Genomic DNA, 19,881 nt, shown 5'->3' with positions numbered 1-19,881 from the left:
TATTAATCATTCTCAGTTGCCCAACCAGATTATTTCAAAGCTTCATCCCTGCCACTGAAATAGCCATAGGTGAAGGGGAGGGAAGGGGCAGAGAAGTGACAGCAAACTATGCAAATGCAAATACTTTTTTTCTGTCCTGCTTCTGCGGTACGTATATGCTGCCCCCGATTTGTTTTCTGATCTTCCAGGTCTTGTGAAATCTGCAGCCAACCGGCCAGCAAATACTTTTAATGCAGTGTATCTCAAACTGCATACCCAGGCACACACACACACTAGTATGCCTCCTGAGATTTCAGGTGTGCCATGGCACACTGGGGATGAAAGGCGCCAGCGTCAGCTGACTGCCTACAGGACATACCTCATGGCGAGAGGCACATCCTGTAGGCAATCAGTGGGCGCCAGCACCTATCCTTCCCTCTGGCCCTCCTCCCTTCTGGCACCCCCCCTACTGGCATCTCAGGACGCCTTCACACACACGCGGACATCAATATGATGATGTCATGCATGAGTGTGATGCCATCACGGTGATATCCATGCACTTCCAGGTGTTTCGAGCCATGGCCACTACCTTTAGTGTGCTGTGGCTCACGAAAGTTTGTGGGACACTGTTTCAATGAATACACCTGAGAAGCGCCTTTACATTACACACTTAAGGCATGTTTACAATAGACACGTACTGTATATGGCCCTTCCTCGTATGATACATGTATCCTGTTATGTCAGTTCTCATTTCAAATCTGCTGCTGCCCTGACTTGCTGTGTACAATTTGATGCATGTGCATGAGACATGCCTTTAACACATGCACCCGAGACATATTTTTGACATATTACCGGCACCTCCAGACGTGTCAGTAATTATAGCTTGTTAAAGGTTGACGTATCATTTTGGGCATCACCAGGCAATGTTAGGGCATCACCCAGAGTGTTCATTTACTATTAATGAGCTTGTTGTAATACATTTACATAGTATTATTGGAGGCTTCTATGAAGCACAAAAAAGACCACGCATAGCCATTATGTGCATCGGCAGCTAAAATACTTCCACGTGGAACCAATTCTAACTGGTTTATCGTCGGCCGTTAAGCACACCATAGGTTTAGAACATCAGGGCCTATGTTCTTAGGAAGGAGCTCTATAGAGAAAGGAATACAAGCAAGGCTGGAAGAGCTTCAGGCCTTGGAAATCTCCATAAGCTACAGAGAAGCGCAGCTGGAGAGTGGTCACAGAGCCAGAATGCATGGCTGAAGGCCCAGTGGAAAGCTAAGACCCAGGAAGTCCTGTTTCAAGCCCTTTTCCATCTGCACTGTATCCTTCTTCCCCTTCATCCACCCTTCCCCCTTCCTCACTTCTAATCTTTATTTAGCTTCCTGCAGAGTCTTCCAGCAAAAGAGCTGAGCAAAAGTCTGGCGGCAGTGAAGACTGGTAGAGCCTGCTAGTTGGACCACATCCCCTGCTGGCAGGCACTGTGGCTTTGCTCGATTCTTCTTTTGAGTTCAAATCTTTTATTAAGTATAACATGTAACGAGCATATAGCAAACAACTATAAACAGAGCTACAGTGCTCCTCCAACTAAACCATGCAACAGCGTATAATCGTGTGAATTTCAGATATAGAAATCAAACAGAAAATAAAACTGCTACAAATTCTAAAGTAAGTGAACCTGCCAGGCAATTATTCAGGGAGACAGTGTCTGAGGAAGATTAAAAGAGAGATTAATATTCCTGCACTGCAAAACATAGCGTAGGGGAGTAAATAGAGACAAAGAACAAGAAGAAAGGAACATTGTTTATCTAGCATTTGAGTAGACCTAGAAATGTAGCACATTACAGATGAGCGCATTATTCAATACCAAAGAAGATCACAGTTTTTCAGTCTCTATAATACTTAGTGCATCCTTTCTGCTGCAACAGATTCATATCTAGCAATTAGGCAGACATAATTCCACCAGAAGGTAACATTCAAACATTCATTCCAAGCGCACATTAAATTTTGGCATGCCACCGCTAATGTGATATCAAGCAGACCTTCCTGAGAAAGATCCAGATTTAAGGGAAAATAGCCACTTGCCAAAAAACTATAGAGTATGATATCAGAACATTCAGTTCAAAGATATTCGAAATATATTCTCATATACCAGACCAAAATGGCTGTACCACTGGACAAGAGTATACTATATGTTCCAGAATCCATCTGTGAGTTCTACAATGCCGGTACACACTGGATACAGTTTCCCAGGCATAAGCAGAGTCGAGTATGCCCAGTGCACTAGGCAAACAGGGACTGGGTAGTGGATTCTGGTAATAAGCAAAGGACAATTGTATATAAAAATAATAGGGAGTGTGTGGCACAGTGGTTAGAGCTCCAACCTCAGCACCCTGAGGTTGTAGGTTCAAATCCCATGCTGCTCCTTGTGACCCTGGGCAAGCCACTTGATCCCCCGTTGCCCAAGGTATATTAGGTAGAGTGTGAGCCCACTAGGAAAGATAAATGCTTGAGTACTTGAATGTAAACCCCGTTAGGTTATAAGTGGTATATAAATACTAAAAATAAATAAATATTCTCATTCTTCTGAGGTAACCTGAAATCTACTGCTTCTGATTTCTATAGCACTACTACTGTAGATATACACAGCACTTATGCAGGTACTTTTTCTGCCCTTAGTGGGCCCACAATCTAATTTTTGTATGTGGGACAATGGAGGGCAAAGTGACTCGCCCAAGGTCACAATAAGCTGCAGTAGGAATCAAGCTCGGTTTGCCAGGAACAGGACCCACTACCTGCTCCTCCACTCAGAATTCCCTACACAGACAGATAACTAGACAGATGGATAGGCCTCCCCAATAGGCGTTATCACTTAGGTGAAATATAACTTAAAAATTTAAGGGAAAAGAAGACATGGAAATACCAATATGAAACTATGCTGTAGGCAGTGTTAAGTGAGTGCATATCCAAAAGCATAAACAACCTTGTACGACTGTGACTTTGGTCAGTCAGGACTGAAGCTAGCTCTAGGAAGACTAGGAACCCATCTGATGTGGCAAACGTTTGGAGGTGGCAGTATCAAGCAGTAGCAATGCAGCCCACACAGCGGTCACTGATAGGAGCAGTAAGTGTATCCATCCTTTTCCTTCCCCTCCTAAAAGCGTGGTGTGTCTGAAACTGCTAGAATATTTAGAGTTTAGCAACATGCATTTTGCAAAACTAATACATGTTGCTGTGGTTACATATGACAATGAAATGACAATAATTGATTAACCGGCTAAATGAACCTGATGATAGCTGTTTTCTATTTAAGGTTTGTCTTTATTTGGGACTTGAATCTTTTACATTGTTGAATGCTCAAGCACATATGAGACAACCATACAGGTAAAATATAATTAATATGTACATTTTTTCGTTAGTATATTTTAGTCATCTTTTTAGATATTATGGGCTCCTTTTACTAAGCTGCGCTAGCGTTTTTAGCACATGCTGCAGATTAGCGCACGCTAACCCCTGCGCTACGCGGAGAAACTAACACCAGCTCAATGGAGGCATTAACGTCTAGTGTGCACGGCAATTTAGCGCACGCTAAAACCACCAGCACAGCTTGTAAAAGGAGCCCTATATATAATATTCAATTTGTCTATGTTTTTTACGTTGATTTTTAAATTGATCTATCAAAGTTTAGTTTTTAAATGATGATTAACATATCTGAATGTGAGATGAGATATGTGTTTATACGAGTTCTTATGCTTATTATTTCAGACCCCTGATGCAGGCTTTCAGCAGAAACACTGACAGTTTTTATGAATAAAGAATTAGGCCCAGTTCTTCAGGCCTTTGTGCTGTTTTGTGGTTGCTCAGTTTTTTTGTGCACTTTTTGATGCCTTTCTTTGTGGTGTCTTGGATGTCTGAAACTGTTGCTGCAAACTGGCACCCAAGCTTCACTCCAGCATTGCCTTTCTTGAACCCTCACCTAGAGAATGACACAGGGGACAAATTTTTTCCCGTCCCCGCAGGAACTCAATTTTCCCGTCCTGTACCGGCAAGCTCTTTTCCTGCCCCTGCCCCTGCCCCATGCCTACAATTTCCGTCCTCATCTGCACAAGCCTCAAACACTTTAAAATCATAAGTGTTTGAGGCTTGTGTGGTTAAGGCAGAGTTTACAGGAATGGGGCAGGGACAGCGACAAAACTCATGGGGACGGGATGGGAAAATTGAGTTTCTGTGGAGACGGAGAAAAATTTGTCCTCGTGTTATAGTCTACCCTCACCTGCAACCATCCAATGAAAATGATGTTACATGTAGCCACTGCGCTAGTAGAGGGAAGTGGCTACTGCATAGCTGCGGATGACTCGGTGACTATCTAATTGCAGCAGCAGAGGAAAGAAAAAGAATTATTGGTGGCCGTCCTAATCAAGACATGGCAGGCCAGGTCACCATACTACAGCAATACTGTGCCTGGCAGATTTGTCTATTGCATCCTGGTCCCTGGGTTCTAGGGCCAGATTCCCAACTGCAGACGGCTATAAAGGAAGAGGGGACAGAGAGGCAAGTACTAGACCTGACCATGAACAAAATAAGCTAAGTGGCTAAATGAAGGTACGTTTAGAAAACTTAAACAGAGTATAGGTGCAAAAAAGTAGGAGTTAGGCACACACAAGAAGGGATATGCGCATCAAACTATTTTACATAGACGGATAATGTGCACTCCTGGACTTGTTTGTATACAACAGAATGTGTGCCTAAAAAAAGAACATTTGTCATGTTACATAAATAGGATGGCATTGAGAGTAGAAGTGTCAGTGCCAAGTGATTATTCTGTACATCATGTGCATGCAGAAGGATCTGGGTTTTTTTTTTTTTTTTTGTTACTTACTAATCTTCTCTATTATCTTAGAAGTGATTATGCCTGAGAGAATCTTTTTCTGAGGAAAGTTTTCTGTGATGTGCTCCATTCTTGGGCGTCATTATGCATATACTAAAGGCAGCAAGCATGCACACATTAGAAAAAAAACAACAGGCAGGCGTAAGCAAAAAAAGTCCCCAAAAATAGGGATGGAACAGTATACAACCACCAGGGATATGTTTACAAAATCAAATCTCATTGATGAGAAGTGATTTTTTTAAAACTCTCTCTCATTGATGTATTGAAGCAGTAATTTCTTCTCAGTTCTGATTGCCTTAATCAACTTGACCTATACCCGGGGCTGGATTTACATTTAGGCTAGACAAGCTGCATCTTTTGGCCTCATACTTCACTAGCATGGAAAACTATTAAACCTAAAATGTACTTTCTACTTAATAAAGGGGGGTGGCTCTTAAATGTTACAGTTTAGGGGGCACAGTATGAATAAATCTAGCCCTGCCTCTGCAGATTTGGGACTGCTATGCTTAGTATTTTTCATTTGCTTCTGGAGAATTTGTAGTCCAGATGTAGTAAGGTAAAATTCTTTTCTTGGTAGGCTGTTGCTACTAATCTCGCCCATATTCTGAGATATCTGCTGCCCCTGACAGGTTAGCGCAATTGCATCTGTGCCACTGTAGTTTCCTCATAAGAATATGGGTGACAGCATTCTTGCTCCAAAGTGTCAATCCAGATCAAAGAAGTGCCCTGCAAAAGCTCCAAAATGCATTCATTCAGATTTATGCCTTGCGGTTTCTTCCCAGGAACGAGCTGTAACTTCGCAAGATCTACTTAGCTAATAATTGTTTATGACCTCCTCCTCTAGAAATCGGTCCAAATCCCTTTTAAACTCATTATGCTAGATGGCTTTGCAGTTTTATTTTGGTTGCAGATGGCTTTGCTGCATCTTTTGGCAGCAAATTCCAAAGTTTGAAGGCTCACTGAGTAAAATTGTGTTTTCTCTAGTTTGTCTGTTACCTCTTAGTTTTTTGGGAATGTCCCATAATGCCGGTGCGACCTGAAAGCTTAGATAACGAACTCATGATTTTATAAATCTTTATCATATCCTTTTTCAGTCATCTTTGATCCAAACTGAGATGCCCTAATCCTCAACATATGTTAATCTGACCATAAATATTTTTGACTGCCTCAGCCAAGTTTGGGTTTTTTTCTTACGTCAATATACCAGAGCTGCCAAGTTATTCAGTTACTCAGGGAGACTTTTTGTGCAATCTTGGTTTTGAATTTACTGTACATTCAAAAGGAGTGTGGTATTTATAGTTCCTGATTCGACCCAGGAGCAGCTCAAGGGATTTTGCTGCCTGAGACAATGTATGAGATTGTACTCCCACTATGGCATTCAAACCCCATCGGAGTTCTGGTGCGGGAGTGAGGTCATGGGAGGGTCCTCTATCGAAACAATGGTCAGAAGATACCTGAAGAAAAAAGAATATGTTATATTTCCAGGCTATTTAGTAGAAAATCAAGAGATTCTGCAGTCCCTGGTTAAATGCAGCAAATACTGTAGCAAAATAAAAAGAGCAGAGATGACCAAATGCAATCAAAGAATGAGTGCAAATTGAATTGATACAAATCAATAAACACAATAATATTTATTAGCACCCTTTGTATGTTGATTCAGATGTTAGTGTTACCTCAACTTGATTACTGTAATTCTTTATATTTGAACTTAACGTCAAAACTGATGAAAAAAAAATTGCAGTTACTCCAGAATCCTGCGGTAGATGCGTGGAACAGTCTCCCGGTAGAGGTGGTGGCGACAGAGACTGTGTCTGATGTCAAGAAAGACTGGGATAGGCACGTGGGATCTCTTAGAGAGAGGAAGAGATAACGGTTACTGTGGATGGGCCACATGGCCTTTATCTGCCATTATGCTTCTATGTTTCTATGTATAAAAATATTAATTGGTTATCAGTTGAGGCAAATTAAGTTTAAATGAGTTTGCATAGTTCATTGTACATTACAGACTGACTCTTCAGATAATCTGATTTTGCTTTTTTCTCATTTGCATTATTCTTCCACCAGATTATGTGGTACTTTATTACTACATTTTCCACAACTTAGAGGAGCACAGTACAAACGACAGCTTAACTCCTCTTTTGTTTCCGCTGCCATTACAATTTGGAATAATCTACCTGTTTGCATTAAGACCGATATCAATTACTTAAGGTTTCCTAAAAATTTGAAAACCTTTTTATATGACTTGTTGTAATATTCATGTTATGATGATATTTTAATTATTGACTGTTTTTGTATTTTCCCATAGATTTTGCGGCCTCTTTGAATGTAAATCGCCTTGAACCTATTTGGTGTAGTGCGATTAATAAGTTATAAATTAGATTATATTAGATATGCAGTCATTATAATAAAAAGGAGATCTGACATGGGCTGTGTTTCGGCACATTCACATGCATCAGGAGTACACTGTGAACACTGTGGAACAACGATGATCCTGAAATGGACTTTAATAAGGACACAAAGTTCCAAATACATATCAAAATATTCCATAGAAAGATAAAATAATCCACATAAAAACCTATAGGACCTAGTCCGCTGATCACACAAGACCCAACAAAGTCCGCATTTTGACAAATTGTCTTCTTCAGGGGTCTCTAAATGTCCTATGGTAATAAATACGGGGAGAAACTGGTATGTGGAAAGAGACGCTGCTAAACCCAAAGCCAGTTTCTCCCCGTATTTATTACGGTGGGTTGTTGCAGATATGCTGGTAGACTGTTCCGGATGTATGGTCCTAGAAACTCAAAGGTGGATTCAAACATCTTTTTCCAGTGCACTTGCTGAGAAGATGGGAATGGTATCTTGAAGCACTGTGTAGACTTCAACTTGAGGAAGGTGTGTTGGACAAACAGATGGCATTAAACAGGCCGACATAAGCATTAAGAAATGCAGAAAAATCACTGTGAAAAATAAAATGCACCTCAGGAATTGATGTAAATCAACCGGAATCATGGCAAGATCCAGCAAAAAGGCCATATCTTGCTTGCTTCTGTTTTGGCTCACGAGCCTTCTGCTGACAATCTAACCCCTAATATAATGTTCTTTCCTCTCCTGATTGTGCACATGACCAGCAGCCTCAGTTGTCATTTTTACACAGCTTTCTATGGACCTGATGTGTGATGGCCAGTCTGGAATCAGCATGGGCTTGCTCAGAAATGCCTTGATCTCTGCTGTTGTCATGATACAGATAAGAGGAGACTCAGAGACCCCAGAGCTCCAGTCACGTAATTGGGTGAGTGTAGTTGCCTCAGTGTTGACGGATGGTGTTTTCCTGGGTCTCACCCTTCCGTCTCCAAGCTGTGTCTTCTCATCTGCTTCACTTCTGATCTTCGATATCTTCATCACTGCATTCATTTTCTCCGGTTCCTCTTCACTGCACAACATAGCTTGCAGAATAGACTCACTGTAACCATATCAAGCTGACCTTCTCACTGTAGGCATGACTGTCTTCCCTACCTCTTCACATGGTTCTTTCAACAGTTGCAGCTGAAAGAGATGTCTGTTTTATCATTCCCTCTGTGAGAAATTCCCTAACCCCTATTTTCCTGTTTGTCTGTTTTTGATTAGATTGTAATTTCTATTGAGCAGGGATTGTACAGCGCTGCATACATCTAGCAGTACAATAGAAATGATAACATAAGAACATAAGAACATAAGAACTGCCATCTCCGGATCAGACCTTCGGTCCATCAAGTCCGGCGATCCGCACACGCGGAGGCCCTGCCAGGTGTACACCTGGCGTAATTTATAGTCCACCATATCTTTATATGCCTCTCTTAAGGAGATATGCATCTAGTTTGCTCTTGAAGCCTAGGACGGTCGATTCCTCAATAATCTCCTCTGGGAGGGCATTCCAGGCGTCAACCACCCTCTGAGTGAAGCAGAACATCCTGATATTAGTCCTGAACTTGCCCCCCCTTAGCTTCATTACATGTCCTCTAGTCCGTGTCAAATTGGACAGTGTAAATAATCTTCTCTGCTCTATTTTGTCGATTCCTTTCAGTATTTTGAAGGTCTCGATCATATCCCCACGCAGTCTCCTTTTCTCAAGGGAGAACAATCCTAGTGTTATAAGTCTATCCTCATATTCCAGTCTCTCCATACCCTTCACCAGTTTTGTCGCTCGTCTCTGCACCCTCTCCAGCAGTTTTATATCCTTCTTTAGGTAGGGAGACCAATGTTGGACGCAGTATTCCAAGTGTGGTCTGACCATTGCCCTATAAAGCGGCATTATAACTTTCTCCGATCTACTCGAGATTCCTTTCTTTATCATGCCCAACATTCTATTTGCCTTCTTTGCCGCTGCCGCGCATTGTGCCGACGGCTTCAGGGTCCTATCTATCAGTACACCCAGGTCCTTTTCTTGTTCACTCTTCCCCAGAGTTGCACCTGACATTGTATACTCGTATTCCTTATTCTTATTTCCTAAATGCATTACCTTGCATTTCTCCACATTGAACTTCATCTGCCATTTCTCCGCCCATGTTTCTAACCGACACAAGTCGCTCTGGAGTTTCTCTCTATCCTCCTGCGATCTGATCGCCCGGCATAGTTTTGTATCGTCTGCAAACTTGATGATCTCACTGGATGTTCCTTCCTCCAGGTCATTGATATAAATATTAAAAAGGATCGGCCCAAGTACCGAGCCCTGGGGTACTCCACTAGTCACTTTCTCCCAGTCAGAGAACTTCCCATTTATGCCCACTCTCTGCTTTCGGTTTTCCAGCCATTTGCCTATCCATCTTTGTATATCTCCCTCTATGCCATGGCTTTGTAGTTTCCTGAGAAGTCTTTCGTGTGGAACTTTGTCGAACGCTTTCTGGAAGTCCAAGTATATTATGTCCACAGGCTTCCCACTATCAATTTGCTCGTTCACGGTCTCAAAAAATTGGAGTAAATTCGTCAAACACGATTTCCCTTTCCTGAATCCATGTTGACTGGGTTTCATCAAGTCGTGTGCGTCCAAGTGCCGGACTATGCTATCCTTGATCAGTGCTTCAACCATCTTGCCGGGGACCGACGTAAGACTCACAGGCCTATAGTTGCCCGGTTCCCCTCTCGATCCTTTTTTGAAAATTGGCGTGACGTTCGCTATCCTCCAGTCGTCCGGTATCTGTCCAGTTCTGATTGTCAGGTTTGCAAGTTTTTGCAATAACTCTCCGATTTCAACCTTCAATTCCTTTAAGACTCTCGGGTGAATTCCATCCGGTCCAGGGGATTTGTCACTTTTAAGTTTGTCGATCTGATAGTATATCTGGTCTAAGTCCACTTCAACTGTGGTGAGGCTGTCTTCTATTTCTCCTGGAAACACTTTCTCTGCTTCAGGTATTGTTGAGGTGTCTTCCTTCGTAAAGACAGACGCAAAGAAGGAATTTAATTTGTCTGCGATTTGTTTATCTTCCTTGATGTACCCTTTTCTTCCCTGGTCGTCCAGGGGTCCCACTGCCTCTTTTGCAGGTTTTTTCCCTTTCACGTATCTAAAGAAGGGCTTGAAGTTTTTGGCCTCCTGGGCTATTTTTTCCTCATAATCCTGTTTGGCATCCCTCACCGCCTTGTGACATTTCTTCTGATCATCTTTATGTTTGTTCCAGGCTTCGGTTGTCTTTATGCATTTCCATTTTTTGAAAGAGTCCTTCTTTTCTTTTATGGCTTCCTTCACCTGTATGGTAAGCCATGCCGGTTCTCTTTTGCTCTTTGTTCTCTGATCTTTGGAAATCCTCGGAATGTAGAGATCTTGTGCTTCTGTGATAGTATTTTTCAGTAGGGACCATGCCTGATCTACCGTTTCAAGTTTGTCCACCATCTTCTCTAGTCGTTTTTCTACCATGGCCCTCATGCGATCGTATTTACCCTTTTTAAAGTTTAAGGTGGTGGTTAAGGTTTTGGCATGTTTCCCTTTCCCGATGTCAAGTTTAAAGTTGATTACATTGTGATCACTCGTTCCCAGTGGAACCACGACTTCCACTTCTGTTATCGGTCCCGTGAGGCCATTAAGGACCAAGTCCAAGGTGGCGTTGCCTCTTGTCGGCTCTTTTACCATTTGTTCCAGGAAGCAGTAGTAGTATGTAAACCCAACACAGAATTCTACTATCATTCTTAAGTTTTTCAGATACTTTCATGCTTGGGAATCCATATTTTCATGAACCGTATGGCTGTTGTGAGCTACTGTATTTGCTATGTGACATAGGTCCTATTTAGAACAGAGTCAGATCCTTTGGTAATACATCTGTTCTAATGGTAGTTTATGTTTATTTAAGATTTGATATACCACACCTGCATTTTACTGACCTAAGCAGTTTATAAAGTATCAAACTAAAATGAAATTAGGTACTTGAGAAAAACTACCCCACCTGTCCTGAAGGCTCACAATCTAGCTAAAGTACCTGATTAGAATAAAAATATGTAATACATTTCCAAGATCAAAAATCAAAGACATAGAAAATAGAAATAATGAAAGAAGATAAAAAAATTAAAAATAAAATAAAACAAATTTAAGAGATAGAAAAGTCGCTGAAGCGGCCTGATAGCAAACAAGTCATATTTTAGTGCAGGTCTTGATACAACTCTCGGCACAGCACACTTCACAGATCCGTCACTAACCGAAACTGAGAGCATCAAAGAAATTAACATTTCTAAAACATATCCACTAAAACTGTTATATGAAATAAATAAACCCAAATCAACACGAATCAGTACAAATTAATACAAATTAAGGCAGATTGCGGTCCCCATTCCATTATTCAATTCGGGAGAGCCATTTGAAAAAAAATGTGCTTTTAGATGTCTCTTAAAATTTTGAAATTATTTTTCCTTCCTTAACTCTACTGGTAAATTGTTCCACAATATTGGAACCAAGTAGAAAAATGCACCATTTCTGGTATAGTTACAATTCTATAGCCATAGCTTTGATCTGCATTTAAGTATTTGATCAGTTCATCGCTGAGCTAAAGAAGATCAGGACCAATGGCGATCTTAGTAAAAAAAAAAGGATTGGTTTCCAGTTCAGTAGCAGAATCCAACATTTTTTTCAATGGGATGTGCCCATTTCTTGTTGCTTAAGGTCTTGCCGTCTAAAGCAGTCACCAAGTGCATGAATGGAAGTTTGCTTGTATGCAGGTTACAGACAATCCACACAAGCTTCCTTTATAGCTTCTCTTCAATAATGTATAACTCCTTCCTCCCAACCAGTGTTTACAGTACATGAATCACCTTCAATAGCTTGAAGAGTTTTGTCTGCTTCTCTTTTTCTCAGCTACGCACCAAAATTATTTGCATTTTTTTTCTGCATGAGTCTTCTCTTTAGTTGCTTTTGCAGGAACAAAATACCATAGATATTTGCCTCCTGGCTCCTTACAAACTAATGGACACTATCCAGGAATCAACATTGGAAGTGGGCCAGAGCCTTAGGACCCTCCCAGTGAATCCCAGGATGCACCAAGAAGGGGAAGGCCTGCCATTTTGAAGAGTTTGCTCAGGCTCAGTGGCAGAAGGGAGTGGGTATCCGTCCTGCTGATCTCGGGTGGGGTGGGGGGTGGGGGCTGAGGCAGGAGAGAGTGGGCATCCCTCCTGCCTCTTCTACAGATATGGCGGGATGTTGGGGGTTCAGGGGGTGTTGGGGTATCAGGGTAGGGTATTTGAAAGTTCAGGGTGAGGTATCAGGGTTTTGAACAGGCTCAATGGCAGAAGGGAGTAGGCATCCCTCCTGCTGATCTCGGGGAGGGAGGGTGTTGGGGGAGGGTGAGTCAGGAGGGAGTGGGCATCCCTCTTGCCGATCTTGGGAGGGGGTGTTGGGAGGGTTCTCTGCCACAGCCGGCTCAGCTGATTATGGCAGGGGAGTTTCCCCTTGATTAGCTGAACCTGCAGGACTTCCTGAAGCCACGATTTTGGAGAGTCCTGCCGGCTCAGCTGATTATGGATTCCCTTGCCACAATCAGCTGATGACAAGGGATCCTTCGGCAAAGATAGGCAGCTGAGCCACCTATCTTTGCAATCAGGTAGGCACGATTCTCTAACTGGCACCGGTTGACATATGTACCAGTTAGAGAATCAGGGGACAAGGTATCTGTGCCTTAAGGTAGACACGATTCTATAGGGGACACTGGTGCGTGATTGACACACAATTCTTGGCCACTTATTAGAGGCTGTCAAGACCGGCGTCCTATACAGAATCAGGCCCTAAATCTGCAGCCCTACTTATTACAGTTGATAAAAAAAAATCACCTTTTTTACAATATAAGTCAATGTGATGTACAATAAAAATCATAAAAGTCAGAAGGGAACACTAAAAATGTTATAGCGAAAGTAGACAGACAACTAACATTTCTTTAAAATGTCACTGAAACACCCAAGATTTACCAATACGACACATGCAATCTCATAGTTTACCACTTTCGGTAAGCTCCCTTTTCATCTCTAACTGGAAATTGGGTGCAACAAATGAATAGAAAGGTTGAGAAAAGAAACGAGTGTTTACGCCAATGATGTCTCGGCATGTAAATATAATGGGAGGTTTTTCCATAGGAAGAGGGCCATAAAATAAAAGGCACCCTTACAAATAGATTCCCAGCCATTCATGGGCTAGGTAACAGAACGAAACAAACATTCAGGGGCAGAGGGGATAGAATATTGAGCACAATAGTCAGAAAGCCCACAATATAAGGTTTTATGGGTTGAGTAAAGAATTTTAAATGAGAGGTCGTTACTATGATGTACAAAGAAATTTGAGAACATCTTTTGAAGGATGATGAAAAGACCGGATAGTCAGATTAGTGAAGAACTTGCTCTATAACAAATATAAAAGGCAGTTTTAGAACTGGCCATGTATAGGCATGTGGTCTCAACAGGGGGAATTTTATAAAGTCATTGTGTACATATGTAGGCCACGTATATGTGTAAATTACCTTATAAAATACCAAAGTTGTGAAAGTACGCACAATGACATGTTGGCATATACTTTGTTTGAGGGACTGGGTTTGATTCCCACTATAGCTCCTTGTAACCCTGGTCAAGTCACTTAACCCTCGATTGCCCCAGGTACAAAAACACCTTAGATTGTGAGCCCTCTTGGGACAGAGAATGTACCTGCATCTATGTGTATGTCTAGTACATGGGTGGGCAACTCCAGTCCTTGAGGACTGGAATCCAGTCGAGTTTTCAGGATTTCCCCAATGAATATGCATGGGATCTATTTGCCTGCACTTGCTGCACTGCTTTCAATGCATATTCATTGGGGAAATCCTGAAAACCTGACTGGATTCTGTACCTTGAGGACCGGAGTTGCCCATCCCTGGTCTAGTAGTATTATCTCCAGTCATGGTACATGGGCTTGTCATGGAAATAGGGCTTGCTCACATCTGAGAAGCTGAAAGTTATGCCATTGGTAGTTTCACTAACAGCAGGGCCTCCCAAGGTGGGCAGGATTCTGCAGAAATCTCAGACTAATGATGCGCCACTCATCTAGATAGGAGCAGATGGCCAGTGTTAGAGGTGGAGGACAGTGGCATAGTAAGGGTGAGTGACACCCCTCCCACCACCCTCGGCCCCGCCCCCCTCCTTCCCTTTCCCTGTACCTTTTTAACTTCGGTGTGAGCAGCATGCCCACGTCGGTGTCAGCTCGCCCTTTGGCATCGCTTCCTAGGAGCTGGTCCCAGATGTAATGTCAGAGACAGCGCTGATGTCAACACAGGCAGCAACCTCACACTGGGGAACTAAAAAAGGGATGGGGGAAGGCAATGGGACATGTGCATCTGGCAAGGAGAGAAGTGTGTGTGGGGCGGGGGCAGAGAGGAGAAGGGGGTCACATACCCTTAGGAAGACCGCGCCCATGGTGGACTGCCCCCCTCCTGCCTCAACTTACTACACCACTGGCGGAGGATCATATTTGATGTGACATATTAATTTGGGGTCCAAAAAACACATTAGGGCTCATTTTCGGGGGATGCCTTATTTTTTTTTCATGTACAACAATCATCTCTCCCTTCCTCTCCTCCACCCCAATTCTTCCTCTTTCCTTTCTCTCCACCCCCTCCATGTGCAGCATCTTTCCTCCCCTGTCACTCATCCCCTTGTGTAGCATCTTTCTATCCCTCCCCTCCCATCCCCTTGTGCAGAAGAACCCCACTGACCCTCCCACCGTGAGACTGACATACCTCCGCTCTGAGGCCTCCAAAAACAGAAGGGACGGCAGCTGTTTTTGGAGGACTCAGAGCGGAGGTATGTCAGGTCTCATTGGGGCTGGGATTACTGAATTGATGAGTCCAATATTTTCGGTGAATCGGGCAGCGCTGCTGTCAAGGATGGAGTCAAGGACATTGGGGGGGGGGGGGCTGCTCTGACGTTCATGGAATGCTCACTGCACCAAGACCAGAACTATATGCTGTTTGTCCATTGGCACATCTGAGGTAGAACTCCATCTAATTCTGTTCAATTGGAATTATTCCATGTTGAATGGTTACATTTTGTTTTACTCACGTAATAATATGGGAGCAAACAATGTTTCCAACAATGTTGCATTAGATAATAATAAGTTTGCTAATGATGAGTTGCAGTAAGGGATAAACCACTCTTGGGACCAGAAGCCCAGCTCATATCACTGGCTATGCTCTTAACAGCTGGGAAAGACAGAACAGTAAAACAACAACAACAACAAAAAACTCCTATAAAAGGATAGGAGAAAAATACAGTTCTACAAAAACCCAGACTCTGTCATTCCAAATCAGAATCCCTTCTGCAAATCATCTGCAGTCAATATAAGCCTCTCGGGCAAAATAAGCATTTATCTTAAAGTCAAGATTTTCAGTCTATTTTGAAATCTCTTTTCTGGTTTTGAGGCTTGATATCCTATATAATAAAACCCTAGCCGCACATGCGCACTCCTACCTGCATGTTCCATTTTCCCTGTTCCGTGAGATGTAGGTCTGTGGTGGCAGGAGTGCGCATGTGCGGGTCCCCAGCTTTACAGCACCTAACTACACTCGCCGGCAGGACTGGCTGCCAGCGCTGGACTCCCTCCTCTGGTAAAAGTAAGTTCTTCGCTTTGCCGCCCCCCCCCCCTTCCCTTCCCGCGGTCCCGACTCCAAACTTGCCGACTCCAGCAGCGTCTGCATCACTCTACACACTCTGCTTCAGGGCCGTAGAAGGCCCCGAAGCAGCGTGTGTACAGTGCTGCAGATGCTGCTGGAGTCGGCAGGTTTGGAGTCGGGACCGCAGAAAGGGAAGGGGGGGGGGGAGAGCGGCGGCAAGGGTCTACGAGAGCCGACCAGACTTCTAGCACCCGTTAATGTAACGGGCTAAAATACTAGTTTGATAATAATTGCTTTCCCAGTTTATCTCTTAGCATATACAGTCAAACCTTGGTTTACGAGTGCATCGGTTTGCAAGTGTTTTGCAAGATGAGCAAAACATTAGCAAAATTGGCGCCTTGGAAACCAAGCTTGACTCGATTTATGAGCGCCCCTCCCCCCATGTAATCCGGCATCCCCCGCCGAGCACCCAAACAGCATCCCTTACTCCGATTTGGCACTGGCACCAGCACCAGAGAGCGAGACCAGGAGGCCTTGAGCATGCGCAGATGCTCAAGACCCAGCTCAGCCCAGCCAAGAGGGAGGATCTTCGGGCATTGGCACCGGCATGTCCTGTGTGTTGGTGCTGGTGCCAGTGCCAAATCGGGGTAAGGGATGCTGTTTGGGTGCTCGATGGGAGATGACAGATCGCGGGGGGGGGAGGGGGGAAGAGGGTGCGACGTGAGCGGGGGGAGGATGCCGGATCGCAGGGGGATGCTGGATTGTGGGGGGGGGGGGGCATTCGCTGGGGGGGGTGCAATGCTGGTTCTCGGGGGGGGGGGGTATGGAGCAGCGCCGGTGGCCTCGGAGGGGGGAACGAATCAAGCGATTTTCCATTCATTCCTATGGGGAAACTCGCTTTGATATATGAGCACTTTGATTTACGAGCATACTTCTGGAACAAATTATGCTCGTAAACCAAGGTTCCACTGTATTTTGTTTTACCCGTCTCTTTGATTGACCCCTGATGCAGGTGAGGAAGCCAAAACATGACCCATGTTAGGTTCAGAATTTGAAGGCCCTTCGTGCTTTTATTATTTTGCTCCTTGTGAGGCTTGTACTTTGCCTCCCTCTCTGCAGTTCTTTCAATACATTTTACATAACATGCTTTTTCTACATGTACAGTTGGGTTTTACATATAGAAGGCCTTTCTAAAATTATCCTTGGAATGTTCAGAGGTTTGGCATTGTATAGATAGTTTATAATGTTCGCATTATTTACCTTTCTTGTAATACTAATTCTATAACAGTCATTTATAGTATTGGAACAGTTACTTTAAATATGTACTTAAAATTAACTTTCAATAAAGGGAAATTAAAAAAAAAAAAAATAGCTTCCAAGCATTTGGACACTTCTCAAAAATAATATGTTACCCTGTTTCCAAAAGTTAATTTCTCTTTCTCCAGATGCAAGATTTTGCTCATGAAAAGATTCTTTGTGCTGCCGTTACCTGTCACCAGTGTTCAGCTATTTCTGGAATTTCACCATTGTGCTGTGAACTTTCTCACAGGTTAGACAAAAAAATGTACTGTTTCTGAATTTGCTGCTTTTTCTTGACTTTATATGACTTACCAGCATATTCAAAGGGATTCTGGACTCTGACTTTATACCGTTATTGCCACACTTCTTATAACAAAGACAAAACAAGAAAGATCTTGATTTTGTGAACATTACAGATGTATAAACAATCACAGAGAGAAAAAGAGAGAGAGAGAGATTCTAAGGAGCTTACAAATAAAACAGCAACTTCCAAACAACACACCTATATTCATAGTTTGTGGATACTGTCAGCATAGCTATTGCTAGCAATCAGCATTTTTGGTTGCCCTAATCAATGTCAGCAAGGCCTATGGGAAATTATATCAATCTGACTCTGGAATGTTGATGCAGAATTCTGTGCTCCTGCACAGAATTCACATACATTAAGCATTCAGCCAAACTGGATTGTTTATCAAGAAGATAGGCTGCTTGAATGGGACAAAGAAGCCAGAGACTAATCCCATCTACCATGCCTGCAAGTATCACACCTTCCTTATCAATTAAACTAACCATTTTTTCAAACAGTTTACAAATTATAAACAGAATGATACTGAGAAACTCAATAGATTCTATATTTAGAATAAGATTCCAAGCTATAAAAGGCTCCTCTCTACAACACCTCTCTCTTGCTCCTCTGGCTCCTTTTGCTCCTCTTGCTCACTTCCTCTATCTCTGGAACCGAAACTTAGACCATCACCTCATCCTCTCTCTCTCTCTCTCTGCCTCTCCCTGGAACTTCACACTTCTCTCTGGACTCTGTAAGGCAGGGAAACTGCTTTGCTCTCTCTTTAATTGTAATGCTTATGAATATTGCTTTTCTGTAAGCCTATTTCTATAATATATTCTTTATGCCATCACTTCTGGCTGTGCTTCTTATTTGATTCTGGTGGATCTTCTGTGAAGGTATTGAACTCGGGACCTGGTGTTTATAAGGGCGCCTCACATAACCCCACCTAACATTGTGGGGCCACTACCATCCTTACAGATATTTTATATCAGTGGTCTCAAACTCAAACCCTTTGCAGGGTCACATTTTGGATTTGTAGGTACTTGGAAGGCCGCAGAAAAAATAGTTAAAGAAATGACAATTTTGCATGAGGTAAATCTCTTTATAGTTTATAAATTATTCCTCCCCCCCTGAAGATCTGCATGTTCCCCCATTATTTGCAGCGTCCTCCGGCTTCCCCCCTTGCCTCCCGGTCTTAGTTTCAGCTAATTACCGCAGCCTACAGAGACCATTGACGGTACTGTAGCGTTCCTTGCACGCTGCCATCAGCCTCCACAGCACATTCCCTCTGCCGCAGTCCCACCCCTTCTCTTGACATCAGGGGCAGGATGCTGCTGAGGATGATGGCAGCCTGCAAGGATCGCTACAGTACCAGCAATCCTCCCTGCAGGCTGTGTTAATTATCTGAAGGTAAGAGTGGGAAGCCAGGGGGGAACCCGGAGGACGCTGCAAAGAGTGGGCAGCACTAGTACACACCATGGGCCGCAAAATAGTATCTGGTGGGCTGCATGTGGTCCCCGGGCTGTGAGTTTGAGACCACTGCTTTATATGAATGGCACAGTGGCAGAATTTGTCAACATCTCCGTCCCCGCAGAAAACCATGGGAAACCATCCCGTGTCATTCTTTAGTGTGTCTATCTCAACCTCAGTCCTTCTACACCAGCATTTTCAATACAAGGCTTGAGGGTCAGTGGCTGTGCCCATTCATACTCCGATTCTTCCCTCTCTCCTTAAAGAATGACATGGGGATAGTTTCCCGTGGTAGATATACTTTACATCAATTTTCAAAGAGACAATTTTCCATTTGAAATTTGATTTGGTTTGAGCATATGTACAAATTTGCACTTGCTATTTGCACAGGTACTCTTGCCAGTTATACTTATGAATCCTTTGGAAATACAAAACTATGTACATAAGTGTACTCTCTGCTCCAGCTCAGCCTCCAAGAATGCCTCTCTGTGCATCTAATTTAATCTAATCTAAATTACATTACATTACATTACATTAGTGATTTTTATTCCACTTGTACCTTGCGGTTCAAAGCGGATTACATAAGAAGAGAGCTGGACATTTCCAGGAGGGTACATGACATTGGAGAATACAGATTGAGGGTATAGACTTAATAACAGAATGAGTGTGTAGACATAATAACATTGGAAGATAAATCAGGTTACATTACTTTACATATCAAATAGTCTGTTTCCATACGTTGGTAGGTAATCGGTTTCGGTATGATGAATTAGGTTCCAGGTATTTTTATTTTTTTTTTTTATATATTTTTGGTCGATTGAGGGTATGGTGCCAGGGAGTGAGCAAAACCTGGTCGGTGTAAGTGGAAGAGGAGAGGG

General features: G+C 43.0%; 1 long non-coding RNA gene across 1 annotated transcript in view; it reads right to left on the bottom strand.

Moving 5' to 3' along the window:
- The window catches only part of LOC117363528, a 124,755-nt gene that overhangs the window by 66,810 nt on the left and 38,064 nt on the right, over nucleotides 1-19,881 (bottom strand). The window lies entirely within an intron of this gene.

Source organism: Geotrypetes seraphini, chromosome 7 (genome assembly GCF_902459505.1).
Source record: "Geotrypetes seraphini chromosome 7, aGeoSer1.1, whole genome shotgun sequence".
Taxonomy (NCBI): domain Eukaryota; kingdom Metazoa; phylum Chordata; class Amphibia; order Gymnophiona; family Dermophiidae; genus Geotrypetes; species Geotrypetes seraphini.
Note: the sequence above shows the minus strand (reverse complement) of the source record. Positions and strands in the feature narration are given on the sequence as shown.